The 22,192-nt window shown below is 44.3% G+C and overlaps 1 protein-coding gene across 21 annotated transcripts in view; it reads right to left on the bottom strand.

The window, feature by feature from the left end:
* Eif4g3 (eukaryotic translation initiation factor 4 gamma 3) overlaps positions 1–22,192 on the bottom strand; it is a 229,760-nt gene that overhangs the window by 137,208 nt on the left and 70,360 nt on the right. For 17 of the 21 annotated variants that reach the window (XR_007833431.1, XM_051171468.1, XM_051171470.1 and 14 more), the window contains one exon: positions 20,967–21,095. The exons of the other annotated variants lie outside the window; for them this stretch is intronic. The gene's annotated coding sequence lies outside the window, so the exon portion shown is untranslated. Of the gene's footprint in view, positions 1–20,966; positions 21,096–22,192 lie in introns of those variants that run through there. 21 annotated transcript variants of the gene reach the window in all.

Below are 22,192 nucleotides of genomic sequence, written 5' to 3'. Positions count from 1 at the left end.
GAGGATGACTAAGACTTTCCTTAGTTTAATGTTTCGATGAACACTGGTGTGTGACTTAATCAACTGCTGACACAGTGCAAGTGAAGACGGGCCAGCCACAGAAATCCTTAGTCACTTACATAGAATTTTTAAGCCTATTAACAACTATTTTTAAAACAGTGGTTTCAACAATTTCACTGGAATATGAGATAAACAAAACCACACAAGTGTGTGACCATGCCTGTCAAGAGAGTTACTCTTAAGAAGTAGGTACATGTGCATGTGGATTTGTGGGGAAGAGAACCTTGAGTTCAAGGCCATTCTGGGCTATAAAATGAGTTTAAGGCTAGTCTGAACAACTAACTTACTGACACTTAAAGCTCATTATTTGTTCTTTAAAACAAATATTTAGTTCAGAACAATGTTTAACCCTACATTTTTTTAGAACCTTTAAAAAAAATGTATGTGCTTATTACATGTATGCCCGTGTGCACACCATGGCATATGACAAGTTCAGAGGAAAATCTGTGGCTGTTAGTTGGTTCCATCTACCATGTGGGTGCAGGACTGACTAGGTATCAGGCTTGGCAGCAAGCACATTACCTACTGAGCCATCTTGCTTCCCCAGGCTCAGATATTTTAATAATCGAATAGGATCAGTATGTGATCTATCAATGTGGGAAAGAAGTAGATGCAGGATCACAGCTAAACTATAGGCATTGTTGGAATTCCTTTCCAGTGGTGTCCAAGTCAGGTAGGTCCCACTGATTGGGAAATCAATCAGATTACATGCAATTAAAATTCTGGGCATGGTGGCGCACGTCTTTAATTCCAGAACTCGGGAGGCAGAGGCAGGCGGATCGCTGTGAGTTTGAGGCCAGCCTGGACTACAAAGCGAGTCTAGGACAGCCAAGACTACACAGAGAAACCCTGTCTCAAAAAACCAAAAAACCAAAAAACAAGCAAACAAAAAAATCCAAACAAACAAAAAACAAAAAACAAACAAACAAAAAAAATTTCTATGGAATGGTATTGACTACAAAGTACTGCAATAGAAGTCACATCAGACAGTACATGATGGCTTGTGCCTCTGATCTCAGGAGGCAGAAGCAGGTGGATCTCTGTGTCTACATAATGAGGCCAGGCCAGGCAGAGACACACAAGGAGAGCCCTGTCTTTAAATGAAATAGAATAATAACTCAGAAAAACACACTGTACAGTTCATGTTGTGCTGCCTTTCTACACAGCATCAAGCACTCACTGTGCATGGTGTTGGCACGGAGCGCCAACATCCCCACTCAGCCAAGCACAAGGCAAACACACAACACTGCACTTCCTCTTAATGACTCCAGGTGGCCTCTGCCTTTCAAGATAATCAGGAACTCATGTTAGTGGGGTATACATGGTGAACCTCAGAGAGTAGAGACACCCAAGTGTCAAAAGAGTGTCAATCATAACAACTCTGTTTCCCAGACTGAGTGGAGGGCGGTTGTGAGCTCTGGCTCTCAGGGTTCCTGCCCTCCAAACCAGCATAATCACACCCCACAGCACATGGCGCAGGGCCCCTCCACACAGGGAAGCGCATGAGAATCACAGCATGAGCACTCCTACCAGTCTTCAGTAGCAAAGAAATCCAGCAAACACATAACTGCGCCTGCTATATCCTCTTAACAAGGAAGAAGTTCTCACACAAAAATCTAACAATGAATTTATCAGTGATGGCACTAAAATGTCTATTTGAGTGGAAAACAAAATGATATGGTACCTAATTGCTTTCTAGAGAATAAGGAGGATATATTGTACTCCCATTCTGTACTTAAATACCAAAGCTCCCATCAAACGTCAACAGTAGAGCAGTAGTACAGGAGAGGATACAGGGTTGTTTATACAGGAAAGCACTCGCTGCGGGCTTTCCATTATGACCTCCATCTTGCAATACTAAAAAAACATTAAAACAAAATAAACCCCGCACAAGTTATATATAGACCATGGCTGAGCTAAGTCCACAGAGCCTGCGGTGTAATGTGACTCCCGAAGAGCTCACCCTAAGAAAAGCAGACATCACATGAGCAGGTTCAGAGAAGAGCTGAGTCACTCACCCCTGGCTCTCCACTTGATTCCCAGAAACTCGATGGAAGCAACAACTACTATTCCTTAACTTTCAGCTGCTCTTCCCATTCCCACCAGTAAGTCAGTTTCCTACCAGGCCCAAAATGGTACACATCATTTCTGTGAAGATCAGCTTAAGCACCTCAGGGCTCTGCCAATCTTAGCAATACAAAAACAGCTAGGCACACTAGAGCTGGCCAGGCCACTCTCTACTTTGGAGTTGACCTGGAGGCAAGTATCAGGCACTCTGCATGGCTTGTCACTTTGAACATGACCAATACATCCCTAAAGATTCATTCCAGGCATCCTGAGGAGCAAAATTGCTTCCCTTTCCCTGAGGATTCTCATTACATCACCAGTAAGCAGCATTTAGTTCACAAAATCTTCTTCCTCAGGTCAGAGTAAGAGAGGCCTCCAGGCAAGTGTATAGAATTGTGGTCAGTTGTTGAGAGCAGTGAGATGAAGAAAAAGATGTCAGGTGTACAAGCTATTCACACCTGTAAAATGTAAATTGTTGCAGGCGGTGGTGAAGCAGTAAAAATGTACAAAGGGTGTGGGAGAAATGGCTCAGCAGCTAGGAGTACTGCCTGCTCTTCCAGAGGTCCTGAGTTCAATTCCCAGCACCCACATGGTGGCTCCCAGCCGTCTGTAATAGAATCTGACTCACTCTTGTGCTGTGCATGGAGACAGAGCACTCATATACATAAGTCTTTTCTAAAACGTACAAAGCAGTGACTTTCACTGGGATGTTTCCAAGCAGCTTCAACAATGACATCAAAGCAAACAATGACCTTCCAGTCTTCAGTGTCGGAGAGCAGCATCTTGGGGAGGCACAAGGTGCCACACAAAACACTGAGGTCTAAAAGAGGAGAATATGGCACCTAAGCACCAAGTCAGGGCAGGGGAAGAAGTAAATGAGGCAGACCGAGGTGAAGCTGGAGAATGAGGTTTTAGGGCCAAACTAAAATCCTGTGTCAAGGGAAGCAGGAATTGTCTCAGAAGATGCTCAGCAAAGCAGCATTTCTTGTCCTCAGATGTGTTTAATGAGGAGAACTATCACACAAAAGCTAAGCCAGGACAGAGATAGGAATGCGATAAAAGGCTATAGTAGGTAGTTCAAGTATGTAGTACCTGCAGTGCACCTGGACCAAAAAGTTGAAGAGGATAAATAATATACTAAGTAGGGTGAACAAGATGGCTCAACAGATAAAGGAGCTTGCTGACAACTTGGGTTTAATCTCTGGAACACACAAAATATAAGGTGTATGTGTCACACAGAAACACATTCATGCATTGAAAGCTGAGAACTGTAAATGTTAATTGTATTCTGGCTTGACTGTTGTCTGGGAGGCCTGCTGCCTCCTTCTGCTAACCTAGGCCTAGTGCTGGAAGCTTCTAGCCTCTGTACAATCTAACCAAGGCCTACCATGTTTTCAGACTCTGAGAATTAACTGCTTAATAAGCTCACCCTTACTTGAACTTTCTGAGCTCTGGGCTGCTGGTTCAAGTCAGCTGTTCTGGCTCAAACTCTTCTCCAAGCTGATTTATTCAATCTGGCTTCTCTCTCAGCCTGGAATTGTTCTGCTTGGCCTCAAACTAACTCAGCAATCTGCTCGAATCTTCTGGCTTCCTCTCAGTTTCTGGTTTGTTCCTTCTTCACATGAGTTCTCTCTCTGCAGCCCATCTCTCTGTTACTGTCCTGGTCAAACTGCCTCTTACATAGCATCCCTTTCCTCTCTTCTCGTGAGAGTTGGGCGAATTCTGTCAGATTTTCTCTGATTTTGTCACCTTTTCTGCCACTCAATTACTGTCAGACATGGGTGTTTCCTTCTACAAACTAACTTTACTTTCATTTGGGATTAAAGGCAGGTACCACCATACCTGGACCTAAGCTTTCCTTTACCTGATACTTGCTCTGTTCCAGGCTGGCCTTGAACTCAGATCTGCTTGCCTCTGTCTCCTGGATTAAAGGTGTGGCTGTTTTCCAGCTGGATCGCAGCCAGAAGGTCTTTGGATGTCATCTCTTGCCAGTGCAGCCATGCTCTGAATTTAACATTCCCCTACAGAAAACTCTAAGTATTAAAGCAGGAGGACCCTCTCAGCAAGCAAGCCCTAACATCCGTGAGGGCAGCATGGAACTGAATGACCAAGAGTAAAGCACTAGGCCAGAACCCTCCTGACCGTTGGCCTGGTGCCACTGTCCAGCCAGCCTAGCTCTCCAGAGCACATCAGAATCCTTCTGGTTTGAGGCCTTCTCAGCAGACCACGTTCCTGATGTGGATTTCTTAAAGATAATGAATAAACCTATTCGTATTATGTTAAACTTTAACTGTGAAAACAAAATCCACCCCCACAAAAACTGGAGAAATGGACCATATGTGGAACAAGAGCAAATGGGGGGGGGGGGGGGGGGGAGAGGCTACAGGCGCAGGGGCACTTAGGCACAAAAAAAAAAAAAAAAAAAAAAAAACTTTAGAGTACGATGAGGGAGCAGGCAGATGGCTCACTGGACAGTACTGACGACCCCCTTCCCCTCCTAAGTTGTCCTCTGATCTCCACACACAGGCTGTGGCACATGCACACACATATTCATACAAAAAAAACCAATAAAGTGTAATTAAAACATTACAATGAAGTAGGAAGACGGATGATGTCAAAGAATGAGACATAAATTCCTTGAATATTGAGTTTATTTCCTGACAGGTACATATCTAATTATACAAAAGTCTCTATGAATTTTGGTTTCTGTTTTGAGGCAAGGTTTCTTGAGGCTAGGTAGCTGTCCTGTAACTCACTAAGTGAGGAAATATGAAGTGACTACAGAATCTTTGTCTTGTTCCTAATCATTTTAGTTCTGTCTTAGGCTGGGTTTCTATTGCTGAAACACCATGACCAACAAGCAAGTTGGGGAAGTGAGGGTTTATTCAGCTTACACTTTCAAGGCATTGTTTACCTCTGAAGGAAGTCAGGACAGGAACTCAAACAGGACACAATCCTGGAGACAGGAGCAGATGCAGAGGCTATGAAAGCATACTGCTTACTGGCTTGCTCAGCCTGCTTTCTTATAGAACTCAGAACCACCCCCAGAAACAGCACTACATACCATGAGCTGGGTCCTCTCCAACTGATCATTAATTTAAAAAAATGCCTTACAGCTGTGTCTCATGGAAGCATTTCCTCATCTTAGACTCCTCCTTCTCTGAGACACAAAACCAGCCAGTACAGGTTCATCATTAAGGAAGACACTCACTGTGGCTTCAATAATGTTGAGGTAGAGTCTCCTTCTACTTTTGGTTAACTGAGCTTTCTTGTCATAGCAGGCATTGGGAAATGTTTCTGTGTCAGCTGAACTGACCACTGTTTGTCGCTCTTTATGCTCATGGCATAGGCTGCATGCAATGATCAGTTTTCAATACTGAATCACACTTGCATCCCAGAAATAAATCCCATGGTAGTGGTGTGTAAATCTTAAAATACAGTGTATAAAAAGCCACTTTATAGAGCTGGAGAGAAATCCCACAGAAGAAAAGACAACATAAATGTATGTGTTCGCTGGTGAGCAAGTTTCATATGCTGGAAACCTTAGAAAGGCTGTGGATACATCTTAGAAAAATCATAGAAAGGCTTAAAAAGGCATCTCAGAGGTACAGAGCTTGCAGTTTATCACAAAGTCCTGATAGATGAGGGGAAGGGCTACCTATAGGTATCTTGCTCTATCTCCACCCCATACACACACACTCCACACACAAAACATCAGTTAAGTGGGGTACAAAGTCAACATACAAAACGATTGTAGAGTTGCAGCTATCTGAAGAGAAAAACAGAAAGCTTCATTTACAAAGTATTTTAAAAAATAAAATGCCAAAAAATAAATAAATAAATAAATAAAAATAAAATGAAATAAAATGCCAAAGTGGTGACTAAACTAAAAAAATGAAAGACTCAAAGAAAACCATAAAAGGTTGCCAACAGAAGTTAAGGAATGAGCAGAAAGACGCTCCCATCTGACGAACCTCGACACCAATCTCACCCATGTGATCTACGCATTCGATGCAATTGCCAGCAAGGTCCAGTGACGTGCTCTCTAGAAACAGTAAGCTCATCTGAGTGCTGGTGCAAAGTGTCCAAGGACTCCAAACAGCAAAGAACTAAAGCTGGCTACAAGAATTAAGCTGGGTAGCTCATGCTCCTCCTTCACTTGAAATTTTATCATAAATCTATAAAAACCCATCAGAGTAATGCTATTTTAGTAATAAGACCACTGACAAAGACTGAGGTGAGATGCCTGGGAAAAAACCCTCCTATTCATGGGAAATGTTTCTGAAGAGGGTACCAAGACCATTCAAAGAGGAAAGGACAGTGTTTTGTTTTGTTTTGGTTTGGTTTTGGTTTTGTTTTGTTGTTGTTGTTTTAATTTAAAAAAAAAAAAAAGATGCTGCGTGAAGTAGAAACGCACAAACATGATAGTGATGGTGTGGGCTGGGGATTGGCGCAGTGGATGAGTGGGTCCCCATGCTAATGCCCACCAACCCAAGAAAAGATGAATACAGGCATCTACCTCTACCTCGTTTGTACCACACACAAAAGCTAACTCAAAATGGGTCAAACACCAGCCAGGCGGTGGTGGCACATACCTGTAATCCCAGCACTGGGGAGGCAGAGGCAGGCGGATCGCTGTGAGTTCGAGGCCAGCCTGGTCTACAAAGCGAGTTCAGGACAGCCAGGGCTGCACAAAGAAACCCTGACTCAAAAAACAGAACAAAACAAAAGGTCTGGAACACATTCTTTGACTATTTGGGGGCTGGAGAGATAGCTCAGAGGTTAAGAGCACTGGTTGCTCTTCCAGAGGTCCTGAGTTCAATTCCTAGCCACCACATGGTGGCTCACAACCATCTATGGTGAGATCTGGTACTCTCTTCTGACACACAGGCATACATACAGGCAAAACAGTATATACATAATTAATAAATCTTTAAAAAATTTTTTTGAATGGGCCAAACAGCAAACTGTAAGATCTACAGGGGGCTGGAGAGATGGCTCAGAGATTAAGAGCACTATCTGCTCCTCCAAAGGTCCTGAGTTCAATTCCCACCAACCACAGGGCGGCTCACAACCAACTATAATGAGATCTGGTGCCCTCTTCTGGCATGCATGTGTCCATGCAGGCAGAACACTGTATAGATAGATAGATAGATAGATAGATAGATAGATAGATAGATAGATAGATAGATAGATAGTTAATAAAAAGATGTGCAAATCTGAGACCACTAGTAGGGGACAAAACCACTTTAAGACATTGGTACAGACCAACAACTTTCTGGATAGGACTGTCACGGCTTCAGAAACAACAGCACAAGCTGACAGCACCAAGGAAGAGGCCTCTGGACACAAAGGAAGCCGTAACACAGTGTGAACCCAGCCTACAGTCTCCCATAATTTCAAACATCAAAAAGTAGCCAATTCAACCAGGGATGGCAAGATAGCTCCAAATGTCAGGCAGCTGCTGCTCAGCCTTGGTGACCTTCAGAACCACGTAATGATGGAAGGTGAGAGTCAACTACACAGACATCCTCTGGCCTCCCCATGTGCACCCCCAACACCTCAGAAAAGCATATATATCCACAGAAGCTGATTACCTGCTTAGCAGTGGACTAATTCCAAATCCACACAACAGACAGACTAAGGACTGACTCACAGAGAGGCAGAGAGCAGAGGGGGCCACTGGCCAGACCCCCCCTGCACATGGACTCTATGGTGTTCTTAATGAAGGCCACTGAGCGGTTCTAAAAAAAGTTCACCGATTAACCTCCTTGTGTTACGAGATGCACCAAGGTCACTTACTTGTGTGACCTCCTGAGGGACTTTCTGGACTTTGCCTGAAGGGTGAGTTCTGGGATCTTTTTCAACAAGTGGCAGTAGGAAGGTGCTTGCCCTGGCATGCATGTGTCCATGCAGGCAGAACACTGTATAAATAATAATTTTTTTAAAAAAAGATATACAAAACTCAGACCACTAGTAGGGGACAAAACCACTTTTAAGACATTGGTACAGACTGACAACTTTCTGGAGAGGACTGTTATGGCTTCAGAAATAACAGCACAAACTGACAGCACCAAAGAAGAGGCCTCTGCACACAAAAAGCTGAGCTCCATCCCCAGGACCCACACAAAGGAGGGGGAGGACTAACACAGAAAGTTTCCTCTGAGCCTACACATGCACACAACATGCATGTACATACAAAATTAGAAACATGATTAAGAAACAAATTATACACAGCAATTACAGTGAGAGTCACATTAACAAACAACATGAAACAACAAAAATTGCATCAATGCCTGTAGTAAAAATAAAGCATTTAAAAAAAAAAAAAAAAAAACACGCCCTTGAAATCTGCTATTGAAATTCAATACCACTGGCTTTAAGGCCAGCACTCAAACTGGCCTTGAGCTCCTCAAGACCCCAGCCTCCCCACTTAATTATTTTTTAAATGAGGTGCTGGGGAAATGACTCAGTCAGTCAAATGCTAACTGAGCCTCCCTTTCAGACATGCATTTTTATTAATTTTTTTTACTTTTTATTTGTTATTTTTTTAGTTTGTCAAGACAGGGTTTCTCTGTGTGGCATTGGCTTTGTAGACCAGGCTGGCCTTGAACTCACAAGATCTTCCTGCCTCTGCCTCCCTCAGTGCTGGGATTACAGGCTCAAGACACCACACTCAGGCGATTATGTAGCGTTTTTGTTTGTTTTAAAGGCAGGGTATCGCTATTTAGTCCAAGTAGGCCTATGACTCAGGACAACTGTTGAGTGCTGGGCTTACAAGCATATACCAGCACACACAGCACCTAAGGCTGCCTTTGTGCCACAGGAAACTGAGAACTCTTATATTCTGGACGTGCTGGAGGGCCCCTTAGCCCGCAAAGAATTTTTAGTTAGCTAACAGAAGGAAACTCTTCCCTCGCGGTTGCTCTGCTCCTCTCCAGGCCTCTGCTCACACAGCACTCCAGTGGAGAGGTCATTCATTTCTGAAAGAAATGCTTTTCAACACCAGGGACACTGTGGCTGTGTTTTAAATACTACTCTCTGCCACAAATACTACTCTCCTTAATTGTGGTTTGTGGAAAGTTCTGAATGAATATTTTAGGCAATTCGACCCTTAAGGCACAGTATGCACTTAGTCCACATTACAGCCATCCAATCACTCTTACTGTTACAGACAGCTAATGAGCGCTGCCCTCAAAAGACTGAAAAAGCTTTAGTCATTCTTAAGCACCCACTGCAACAGCTCTACTTGTCACCTCCAGCAACCAAAGTCAAAATATTTATCATTATCAACAGATCCTAGAATGTGGCAATTTTGAAAGCAAACTGATCTCACACCATACTCTAAAAACTGAATCCTAATAACAGCGAAAAAACAAACAAACAAAAAATCCTAGTCTCTTGTGCTTTATTTCTTTAAATACTCTAAAATCAGCCAGGTGGGTAGGAAACACCACCCATGTCTCCACAAATGCTTATTTGTTGACTGTGTTCTGGAAACATTAAGTTCAGAAAGAGCCCACTTGTTCAGAAAAAGTTAATTCATTCTCCAGGTCATGATCACAGTTTCCTCATTTTCCAGCTCAGGAACTCCTGTGAGTCCTCACAGAGATTCAAGAACCCCTACCTCCTCAGAAGATCTCCATGGGCGGCCTCAGCCTTTCATAGTTACATTTCTATGGACAAAATAAACCACTTCTCAGCTTATCGCTCCCAGGAAAGGAAACACCTCCCTTTCCCCAAATAAAGTATTCACTCTGTTTAAATAATCAAGGAAATAATTTGGCAATTTCTCATTTATAACTGACTTCCACTGACAGAGAGATTCAGGATCAGGTCGCCACTACGACAGCTTGTCCCACTGCTTTGACAGGTCTGGGAGCCACTGTACCTCAGCTTGAAGCCCATGCAGACCTGATGCACAGAAGGAAGGTACCTGAACCAGCCACCTGTCTGGCTCCATCACCAAAGCTACAGACTAAAGTAGTCAGGAAGGGACACTGCAGCACTACACAAACATGGCTTCTGTCAGCGGCACTCTCTACAGATGAACAAACAGCCGATTCCCTCACTTGCCTGGGCTCTAGGGCAGGAGCTGTTTGCTCTTCAGGAAGCTCACTTCTGGCAGTGAGGAGCAACAGGCACGTCTCAGCCATTCCTTCTCAAGCCCAAGCACCCATCAAAGTCACCCACGCCAAGACCCACACAATGAAATGAGTGTTGGTGGGGGGGGCAGAACGTGAGCATAAGTTGACTCTAATCTGAAGACAGGACTAAGAAAGCTGGGATGAGTCTCATTTTCTAAGCAGTGACATCATAGGGAGGGGCCCAGACCACCATTTCTGAGCTCTTTAGAATTTGTTCAAGGTGACATGCCACGGTTTTCCCTGGGCCTTGGTGGTCTCATCTAAAGGGATGGCATTCATTTCTGCCTGAGGCGTTTTGTAGTGTCACAATAGTAACTGGATTGCTCATGGGTTAGCTCACCCTCCACAGTACAGCATTCCAGTCCTTTCTCTGCCACCACTGAACAGCAGGTGCCAGAACAAGAGCCTCCTGAGCCCCCAGGCACCCACAGATATCTCCAGCATCTGCTTGTCAGGGCCTGGGCCAGACCCCGCACCGCCTGCACCTGCTCTGCCACCCTCTCTCATCTGTGCTGCTTTCTCCCTCTAGCCCATCCTTATTTAGTCTCTAAGATGCTTTTTGCCCAAAATTATCTGCAGCTGGCTCTCACTGATTCACTGATTCATTCATTCATTCATTCATTCATTCATTCATTCATCACAGTAGAAATAATCTTCTAAGGGTCCCAGAACTCCCTTCTTCGTGTTTTAAAACTGTACAGCTAAATATTTTTGGTTTTGGCTTTTGATCAAGGTTTCTCTGTGTAGCCCTGTCAGGAACTCTGTAGACCAGGCTGGCCTCAAACTCAGAAATAAGCCTGGGATTAAAGAGCTTGACCCACCCTCACACCCGGGCCTATTGTTTAGCAAATGTGTTTCAAGTTCACTGCTTAAAAACTGAGACATAGTGTTTCTTTTTTGTGTGCACAGTGTGTGCACATACATGTGTATGTGCACATATGTCCCTTTATGGAAGACGGAGATGACATCAGGTTATCATCCTCAGTCATTTTCCATCTTACTTCTTGAGAAGGGGTTTCTCACCAAACCCATATTTCACCAACTGGCTATACAGCTGGTCAATGAGCCCCCAGGATCTAGAGCCTGAAATAGGGTGTTATGCTATCACAGCCGGTTAGAATTAGAGCTGAGTTCTCATGTTTCTACAGCGAACAGTTATCTACAGAGGCATCTCCCAATGCTAAGAGAGTGTGTGTGTGTGTGTGTGTGTGTGTGTGTGTGTGTGTGTGTGTGTACACACATACACACATGGGTGCAGTTGTCCACAGGCCAAAAGAGGATATTAGCTTGCTTGCTTGAGTTTACTGCAGCTAGAGTTACAGGTGGAGTGAAACACCTGATGTGGGTGCTGGGACATGAATTTTCATCTCCAGGAAGAGCAGTAAGTGCCCTTAACTGCTGAACCATCTCTCCAGCCCAGAAACAGTATTTCAAAGGACATTTTTGTGAATGGTACTTTGGTTTCCAGAATGAGCTATAAAAGTCTCACATATCTAAAAATGAACCCGAATCCAAGTATGCTAGTGAATTATGAGAATACAAGGAAGAGAGCTGGGAAGAGCAAGTAGAGAACATGGCTCAGGGGCAGATCACTTGTCCCACACAGATGATGCCCTAAGTTCAATTCTCAGTAGCAGAAAAAAAAGACACAGAAGCTGGGAACTGGTGTGCTCACCTGGTCGATTGCCAAAGATGCTATCTGAAGACATGAGTCAAAACATCCCATCTATCAAATCGATCCTTCTCAATCTACAAGATGGAAATAACCATATCTGTGTCACAGGGTACCCTGGAAGCCTACAGTGGTGAATGCCCATCTACTACCCTGGAAATGACAATTTGGTACAGGAGTACCCATAAACACTGGCCTGTGCTCTGTGTGAACAATCCAAGCTCTGCGGTCTGGGAAGAACAGCTTTTAGTTAAAATTACTTTAATGTTTCCAGAATCACATATGCCAATCGCCCATCTCTGAACCGAGAATGGCCTGGTGTGTGGCAGAACCTGTCCTTCTGCATCTTGAAGACTGAGCATCCTTAGAAAAGAGAGCCCTTATGGCACTACTGTGTGAAGATCCAAGACAGGAGCCATGCTTCAAGAAGTCTTTATTCTTTTTTTTTTTTTTAAGATTTATTTATTATTATGTATACAGTGTTGTCTGCTTGTAGGCCAGTAGAGGGAATCAGGTTACGTTATAGATGGCTATGAGCCACCATGTGGTTGCTGGGAATTGAACTCAGGACCTTTGCAAGAGCAGGCGGTGCTCTTAACCACTGGGCCATCTCTCCAGCCCAAGAAGTCTTTATTCTTTACAGCTTTTAGAGTTAGGACCAGCTAAGCAGAAGACAAAAATCCTTTGTGTACGTATCCACCTTTTTGATAGTTTTGATTTTTTTATATAAGTAATACAGAGCTTTATAATCCCTCTTTCTAATACTTTGGCATTTTTCTTCGAGTAGTTTATTTCACCTTTCCACCTTTATGGACACTGAAGTTATCAAAAACCATTCTCCAAGTGCAAGAGCCCTGCAGGTCCGCCCTTCCTCCATCAGCTCTCTCCAGGCTAGCTTCCAGGGCCTTAGCTACTTCCTCCCTTTCTAAAGGTTGCCAAATGGTTATGTAAATGAGCCAGCTGGCTTCTGAGTCACCACTTCTGTTCCCAACTTCTCCACTCCCAGTGTGAACCTTGAAGTACTCTCTGAACTTTAACAGCAGTCAGATTTCCAGTCACTTCCTAAACACGGCAACTAGACAGCTGACCTCTCTCACTCCAGGGGAGTGGCTACTGACAGCTGTTGGTCCAGTACTGATTTCTATCAACTGCTTGGTAACCCAAAACATTTCTCGCTAAACCTGCTCAAGTTTCCTCAAAGAAGAAAATCTTCCTATGTGTACACTGTAAAAAGCTCTGAAGTAGGCAAGCAGAGGCACCATGGCACACAAGCGAAATCCCAGCCCTAGGTGAGGCAGGAGGATGGAGAATACAAGCCAACTTACATTACACTGCAAACTCTCAAGCAAGCAAACAAACAAAAAACAAAACGTGCTGCCAACTGCCTCTTTAGCAATCACATTCCCTGAGCAGATGCCTTAAGGACAAAGTCAGGCACTGATGCTCTGAACACAGGGACCTACAGCCTGGACACCATGTCCCCTGCGTCCTCTGAGACTAAGAGAAGAGCAGCGCACATTCTGAACTAAGGAATAATTTGGGTTTCTCGCCAGTGGCGGTCAGGGAGCGCATACAATTGGAGTGACAATGGGCACTGAAGAGGGCCCAGTGCCTAGGGCCTAAACTGCACTCCTAGCCATACTCTGATTCAAACTAGCTTTTTTGCACTAACCCCATTTCTGTTTCACTTCTGCAGCTGTTTCCTGCAGTATTAATCTCCAGATTACATCAGCCTCGTTTTCATCATTCAGCCAATGCAATAAATTGAAGTCTGAATCCTCTCTCTTTGAGATCGCTTTTCTTTTCCTAACAGTATTGTGTCAACAGCATGCTGCTCTTAACTGATGAGGTAACTACAATGAGGCCTGTCTTGAAGAGGACGGGCAATCCTAGAACTGGTCACAAAGAGCAGAGCTTTGGCAATATAGAGCACTACCTGCAAACGGAGCACTGGGGACAGTGATCCAAAAAAAATTTTTTTTCTTTTTTTCTTTTCTTTTCTTTTTTTTTTTTTTGGTGAGACAGGGTTTCTCTGTGTATCCTTGGCTGTCCTGGAATCTCTTTGTAGACCTAGAATTCACAGAGATCCACCTGTCTCTGCCCTTCGACTGCTGGGATTACAGCTGTATACCACAACTCCTGGCATTCAAAAAAAATTATTTTACCTGTGAAATATGGCAAAATATTGGCAATACAGTTTCTTTTACTATGTAATGCAATTAGTGGTCATCTATGGGGAAAAAAATCTATTGAGTAGACAGTAAAGGAGGGTGCAACACAATAGCTTGAGAGTTATTTTGTAGGAGAAGCAAACATGATCCATCAATTGGTGGCCAGTTTAGAAATGACCCTTGCACTTGAGAGGCTTTCACTAAGAGGCCATCCTATGTTCCATGAGAAACTTTCTAAAAAAGAAGGAAGGGAAGCAATGTGGTGGCGATGATCCCAGCAGTGAAGTTCTAGGACAGCCAAGGCTACACAGTGAAAACCTGTATCAAAAAGAGACCAGGAAAGAAGAAAATAGAAAGGAAGGAGAAAGTAGCTTTTATACACTGCTCTTTACAGTTCACGAATCTTCAAATAACCTTCTATTTGCTCCCCTATAAAGCCAACAGGCCTTACTGAATTCTCCTGGCCCTCCTTGCATCCCTGCAAACTCTCTCCTCCCAACAAACCTGGATACTGTGGTTCCACTCAGTATTCTGTGACTGAGGCACTTAGACCCTCAGCTGACCTCTCCTCCATGGCCCTACTGGCTCACCCCACAGTCTGTATGCACAGGATACGTCTGCCAGACAGAGCACCAACCATGGAGTAATCCAACCATCGATTTTCTAGTTCTCTGTTGCAGGGCTGTGGTCCTAGCTCAGTGGCAGAGTGCCGGCATCACATGCTGATCCCCACGCATGGCATTCACAACGGGAGACAGAACACGACTCTACTTCTATTTCTCCTTCTCAAGAGCCACCTGCATGTGCTGATGTCTGAGTGGAAAGAGGAAAGCCTGGAACTACCAAAAACAAAAGCAGAAACCAGAGATAGATAAATAACACATCTGAGTGTCTCACTAGATTTCTAGAAAATGGCAGTACTCAAGCTGAGCAGCAAGCTCAGAGCTACAGGAAGTGCAAGTGTCCATTGGGGGAATCCTGCATGGGAAAGGAAGGAAGGCTGCTTTTAAAAAATAACTTACTCAAAACAGCCAGTGAGGGCTGGAGAGATGGCTCAGCAGTTAAGAGCACTGACTGCAGCCTGGCACGGTGGCGCACGCCTTTAATCCCAGCACTTGGGAGGCAGAGGCAGGCAGATCGCTGTGAGTTCGAGGCCAGCCTGGTCTACAAAACGAGTCCAGGTCAGCCAAGGCTACAATACATAGAGAGGCCCTGTTTCAAAAACCAAAAGAGGAAAAAAAAAAAAAAAAAAAAAAGCTTTGAGCCAGGCGTGGTGGCGCACGCCTTTAATCCCAGCACTCGGGAGGCAGAGGCAGGCGGACTGCTGTGAGTTCGAGGCCAGCCTGGTCTACAAAGTGAGTCCAGGATGGCCAAAGCTACACAGAGAAACCCTGTCTCGAAAAACCAAAAAAAAAAAAAAAAAAAAGAGCACTGACTGCCCCTCCAGAGGTCCTCAGTTCAATTCCCAGCACCCACATGGTGGCTCACTATCATCTTTAATGTGATCTGATTTCCTCTTCTGGTGTGCAGGTGTACATGCAGGCAGAGCACTGTATATATAAAAAATAAATAAGTAAATCTTGAAAAATAAAAAAACCAGCCAGTGATAGGAAAGGAGGGGAGGGGGGAATAACATCAACAATCCCCAGTTGTGTCCGGAAACAAACTATTCCTTGCCCTGGTAGAATTTAGGTGAAAATGAGGAGCACCAACCAAAAGTGGAACCCACAGAAAAAGACAACAACGGGATGCCTATGAAAGAGAATTAATTTGAGTCTTATAATAAAGTCCTTTCATTTCCTAACAAGGCTGACTGGCTTCATACTTTGAGATGTCTGATGTGGATTCGACCTGTGTAGATGGTATAGCTTTGAGCTCTGTGTGCAACCTGGGTAATACCTACTTAGTCTAACAACAGCACTTAAAAAGAAAAGAAAAAAAAAAAAATCAAGCATGGGCCTCTTTCAATCCCTGGGCTATTTCTGCAGCTGTGTGCAATGCAAGGAAAAGCACAATGAAATCAGCATCCAAAAGCTGCTCTAGGCTTGGGTTCAAGGTAAGTTAGAGGACTGCTGGGACCAGGCACTCACTAATGGACACACTGTATCAAGTCTACTTTATAACCACAACTGCAGCTGCCTGGTAAAGGAAGACAGAGGTGACTGGGCAGTGGAAATTCCCTAGTCTTTCTGTCACATTACACCACCAAATACAAATAACCACCACAACTCTGCAACACACCACAAACCAACCATTTGGTTGGTCCAGGTATTTATAGCTTATTCATTTTTTCCTTCTCCTTTGGGAACTTGGCCTAGAATTCCTGATCTTGCTGACTCACCCCCAAGGGCTGGGATTACAGTCATGAGCCAAGATAGCAGGATACTATCTGCTTTTTTTTTTTCTCCCCTTTTTCTTTTTTCTTTTTTCCAAGAGTTACTGGCTGTCCTGGAAGTCACTCTGTAGACCAAGCTGGCCTCAAGCTCAGAGACCTGCCTGCCTCTGCCTCCCTGAGTGCTGGGATTACAGGTGTGCGATGCCCAGTGAGTCTTGAATTTTCTTAGAAAAGGAAAAAAAATTTTACACTTATCTTTCCTTTCCATCTTAAAAAAAAAGAGACTTTTAAATCTATGTGCATGCATGTTGACCCACATGTGCATGCCCACATATGTGTATGTGCACCATACGCCTACCTGGTGTCCAGGTGGTCAGAAGAGGGTGTCAGAGCACCTGGAACGTGAGTTAATGATGACTGTGAACCACCTGGTAGGGATGCTGGGAATGGAACTTGGGTTCGCTGCAAGAGCAGCAAGTGCTCTTAATTGCTGACCCATCTCTCTAGTCCCTCTGCCTCCGTCTGCAGTGCCTTTGGAGGGAGGACCATGTACAAGCCACCTTGGGGCTTGTGAGGACTGATTTCTTGCCAGCCGTAGTCCTGGCAGCATGTGTGCCCTAGTAGTACCAACCATTGTTTTTTAAATCTATTATCATACTTAAAAATACATTTGTTGAAAAACTTTTCTAACACTATTGACTTTTTTGTTCTTGTTATTTGAGGCTGGGTCTTTTGTAGCTCGAGTTTGCTTGGAACTTAATAAATAACTGAGCGTGGCCTTGAACCCACAATCTTCCTGCCTCATCTCTGATATCCTGGAATTACAGTATACCATCATGTTTAGCTAGAATAAATACTGCCATCTCTCTGTCTTTGCAATTGTCATTAATATAAGCAGGTAATAGTTGGGCATGGTGGTGCACGCCTTTAATCCCAACACTCAGGAGGCAGAGGCAGGAGGATCTCTGTGAGTTTGAGGCCAGCCTGGTCTACAGATCAAGTCCAGGACAGCCAAGGCTACACAGAGAAACCCTATCTTGAAAAAAGAAAAAAGAAAAGAAAATTCAACACTCACCTATTTCACAAGATAAGGCTGGAAACAAATAAAGCTTGAACTGTCTCCATTTAATCCAGTCAATTGCCAGAGTCATGAAGCTACACTTCTGTTATAACAGTATATACTATGTGTATAGTATATACTATATAATAGTAAAATAATGACTTGTGTTAAATTATTAAAAAAAAAAAAAGATAAAAAGCTTGGCCTAGTGGCAAAAACCTATAATTCCTGCTATTGGAGATAATGCAACAGGAGGATTGCTATATACAAAACCTGCCTGAGCAACTTAGTAAAACCCTGCCTCAAAATAAGAAGTAAAGGGGGTTGGAGAGATGGCTCAGTGGTTAAGAGCACTGTCTGCTCTTCCAGAGGACCCAGGTTCAATTCCCAGCAACCACACGGCAGCTCACAACTCTTTGTAATTCCAAGATCTGACACCCTCACACTGATACATGCAGGCAAAGCATCAATGCACATTAAAAAATAAAAATTAAAAATATAATAAATAAAGAGGACTGGGGACATAGCCTAGAGTAAATGTGTTTATGCTTACAAACAAACACACACACACACACACACACACACACACACACACACACACACACACACACACACTTACTCCACTCATCAAATCAGGTGCACTCTCAGCACACAAAGAAACCCAAGATAGTAACTGAGAGCCCTTTTATTAGCCTCCTGTGTTCTAGTATCCAAAGAGAGCTGACGAAATAGCAAAATGGACAGCTCTTGTGGCCTCACAACTGACACTGCTGAGCACACATCCTTTCTTAAATGCAAACTGTGCAGTCCTAGCAAGGTCTGACTTTCGGGAAATTGAAGAGCACTGGCCTAGCTTAGCTGCTTGGGTCAAATCACACACTGAAACAGCAAGAATCTCAGCAGTGGAAGACACTCTCTCCTTGTTTACAACTGTCGGTTGCTCGCCTTTCAGCTCAAAAGCCCTATTTGCCTGTGATGGGAAAACAGATCTGTCTCTATAAATATTTCAGCATCTCAGCCAGCACACTGCTGCACACAGAGGACACTACACAAGCAATGCTGCAGGAAACGCTGCCTTCTGGCTCCTGTGGTCCTCACAGCCGCTCCAAACCCTGGCTTCTTTGCCACCCAGATCCCAAATCACCTTGCTCTGTCTAGATGCTCGGCATGGTACAGCAGGTAGCAGTGCTGGGCAGCCACCAGCCAGCTCCCATGGCAGATGTGTAGCAGAGATCCTTCCTGCCAACAGGCTTCCCTCAATGGCACAAAGGGAGAACTGCCACAAGCTCCACAGGGCAGGTCTCCACCAGCACCACTCCGCAGGTCACACCACTCGCCAGTGTTCCCAGACACAGGAAAGGTATCTATCTACTTGTGCTGGTTAAGTTTCAGTACAGCACTTATGAGTCAGAAGCAGGCCAGCCTGATTTACCGAGTGAGCTCCAGGACAGCCAGGGCTACAGGAGTTGGAGTTTCTCAACACAAAATAGAGACTGTCAGTTGAGAAAATGCTTCTCTGTCTTAGTGACTCAGGGTATTGTTGCAGTGAAGAGACACCATTACCAAGGCAACTCTTTTTTTTTTCCCCTTCTTCTTCTTTGGTTTTTTGAAATCAGGTTTCTCTGTGGAATAGCCCTGGCAGTAAGGTGAAATAAACCCATTCCTCTCAAGTTGACTAGTGTTTTATCAAAGCAAATTGATATACTGCATTTTAAAAGTGGCATAAGGCTTAGAACGGCTACATTTTCTATGCAATACTATATTTGAGTATGTGACTGAATTTTTTTTGTTGTTGTTTTGTTTGTTTTGTTTGTTTTTTGAGACAGGGTTTCTCTGTATAGCCTTGGCTGTCCTGGACTCGCTTTGTAGACCAGGCTGGCCTCGAACTCACAGCGATCCACCTGCCTCTGCCTCCCGAGTGCTGGGATTAAAAGTGTGCACCACCACCGCCCAGCTGTGACTGATTATAAAGTTAACTTTTAGTGAGGAAGAGGACAAAGGGAGAAAAGCTTGGGTGACAATTCCCACCACTGGGACCTCCTAACCCATTCACTCAGTGTTGTTCATGTGCACTACAGCAGCTCTGTGTAGAGATCAGAGACTGCAGCTTTCCAAACATTCTACAGGGTAAACTTGTAGCAGGTTCCAGAGGAAAGACTAGGAGCAAGCTCAGCTGTGCCGCACTGGAGACCCCTCTGCCATGAGGAGTCACAACGTTGACATCACCCTGGGAATCGGCTTGTGCGTGCATCTGCCTTCCTTACACACTGGGAGCCCATTCTTTCATTCAATCCTTCTCCACTACAATACACTACACTCAGTTCACTATATTCAATGTTCCTTCAAGATGCTGCATTTTTCGCTTGATGAGATTCAGTCTAATACACCTTAGTTACAGGTCAAATGGTTCTGCTCAAGAGCCTAATGAATAAGAGTTTAAATATTTAAAACGAAAGTTCAATTATATATAAAAACAAACATTTCACTGAGCCCATGACAAATTATAATTCCTGTTGCCAAAATTCTGTAGTTTAAACTATGGCTAATATCCTCAAATATAACAATCACCAGTTTTAGAATTATTTCATTAGTTTCAGAAGCTTCCTAATAGTCAAGTTCTAAAAAAAACCCTTGAATATGAAGACAAAAGTTTAAAATGAAATGTAGCCTGGAGAGGTGCCTCAGCAGTTCTGAGCCCCCATGGCTCTTCCAGAGGACTAGGGCTCCTTTCCCATGGACAGGGAAGCCAGCATGAGGACAGGGGTAAGTACCAGGTGACCAGTGTCTGGAGAGAGGCTGAGATGCAGGTGATGCGGTGATGCCTTAAAGCCCATGAAGCCGCAGAGAAACGCCCAATACAGACAGTCAAACCACTGAAGTAAGCTATCAAACCCCAGAAACTCCTAGAAAAAAAAAACAACAAACAAAAAACTCACCCAAGTTACTCCATAGAAAAGAACACAAAAGCACTGTCCTCTCCACCATAAAGGAACGGGAAGGGCACCAGAGGGCCACTAAAAAGGCTGAGCACACAAATTTCTTTAGAACCATTGACCAATTTGTTTGTTTTGTTTTTCAAGACAGGGTTTCTCTGTGTAGCCCTCCTTGCCTGTCCTAGAACTTGTTCTGTAGACCAGGCTGGCCTCAAACTCAAAGAGATCCGCCTGCTTCTGCCTCCTGAGTGCTGGGACTAAAGCCCATGAGCCACCCTGCCCAGCAAAGGACTTAAACAAATAGGAAAAACTAAATATAAACTGTTTGTCTTTTAATCATTCCAAGATGAAAAGCATAAGCTGCCAGCTGCCAGCAGACGCACAGGACAAGGCGGCCTGAGCCTTGAAGAGCTCCGCACTACCTGCCGGTGAGCAGAATCACCTTTAGAGAAACTGAGTACAAGGGATACGAGGAATTGTCTTTTAAAAAGAAAACGAAGCATAAAACCTGCATTTCTTACTTGAGAGAGTCCAGGGGACGATGCATGTCCCGGGGGTGTGGCCGCAAGACTGGGGTGCCCCTTGTTTATTTCATGTGCTGAGTAAGGGGAAGGGGTCGGGGGTCCCGGCTGTCTCGCTACCTGTGTTACCTGTACAGAAATGAAAGGACAGTAGATTAGTGACCTGCCGAACAGTACAGCTAAACTGCTTAAATCGTTTTTGAAAATTGGACCCTGTGTCTCCCAAGGCATAGTGAAGTATAACTTCTAGACTGAGCGGGGCTTACCAGGTCAGGACTCACAGATACCTCCATCTGTTTGATGGTCCTAAAGCATAATCTCACAACCAAAATTCCTAAAACAAAAACACACGCTAAATGAAATGAAACTTAAAACTGAGCAAGCATTTTGTAAAAGAAACAAGAAATAAATCGCTACCAGAGTAGAGGAGACTAGAGAGACCCAGGAGATCTTTGGAGATGACATAGCTCTTCTGAGTGAGAATCGAACGGCCTATTTGTCAAGACTCTCAGGATAGCCTCGTATGGTGACACCAACTATAATGGAATCCCAGCAGTCTGTAGCAGTGTGCAGGAGGATGCTGAGTTCCAGACTGGCTTGTGCTAGACAGACAGGTTGTCGCAAGAGAAAAAAGGTTGGAAGAGCACTTTTGCCTAGCACGACATGAAGCCTGAGGTAAAGCCCTGGAAGCATGTGAAATAGGTATGGTGGCCCAGGCCTGTAAATCCAGCTCTTGGGAGACACTTGTAAGATCAGGAGTTCAAGGGTAACTCATGCCTGTAAACCTTGCTCTGGGGGAGAAGGCCATGGAGACTGGGGGGGTCTCCAGAGCTCAAGAGCCGGCTTGTCTAGCCAACTGGTAAGCCCCAGGCTCATTAAGAGACTCAGACTCCAGCCTCTGGTCTCCACAGTCATGCGCAGGAATTCACACCAGCACATGCATGCACATAGAATCTCTGATACACCAGTTCCCCATCCACACACATGCACACAGAATCACTAATGGACACCTTAACACCTCTACACACACACACAGAAAATCAAATACATGCCCTAACCCTTACTCCTCACACACAGAATCTAACACATCCCTTGTCCCTGTCCCACACACGCACACAGAAAGACAGACAGATACACACACACACACACAATCTAACATACCCCTAGCTTCCCCCCGGACATACTAAAATCTTGGACTTACTGAAAACTGCAGCAAACTTGTAAAT

Source organism: Acomys russatus, chromosome 29, assembly GCF_903995435.1.
Source record: "Acomys russatus chromosome 29, mAcoRus1.1, whole genome shotgun sequence".
Taxonomy (NCBI): Eukaryota; Metazoa; Chordata; class Mammalia; order Rodentia; family Muridae; genus Acomys; species Acomys russatus.
The sequence above is the reverse complement of the archived record's forward strand: the minus strand, read 5'-3'. Positions and strand labels throughout refer to the sequence as shown.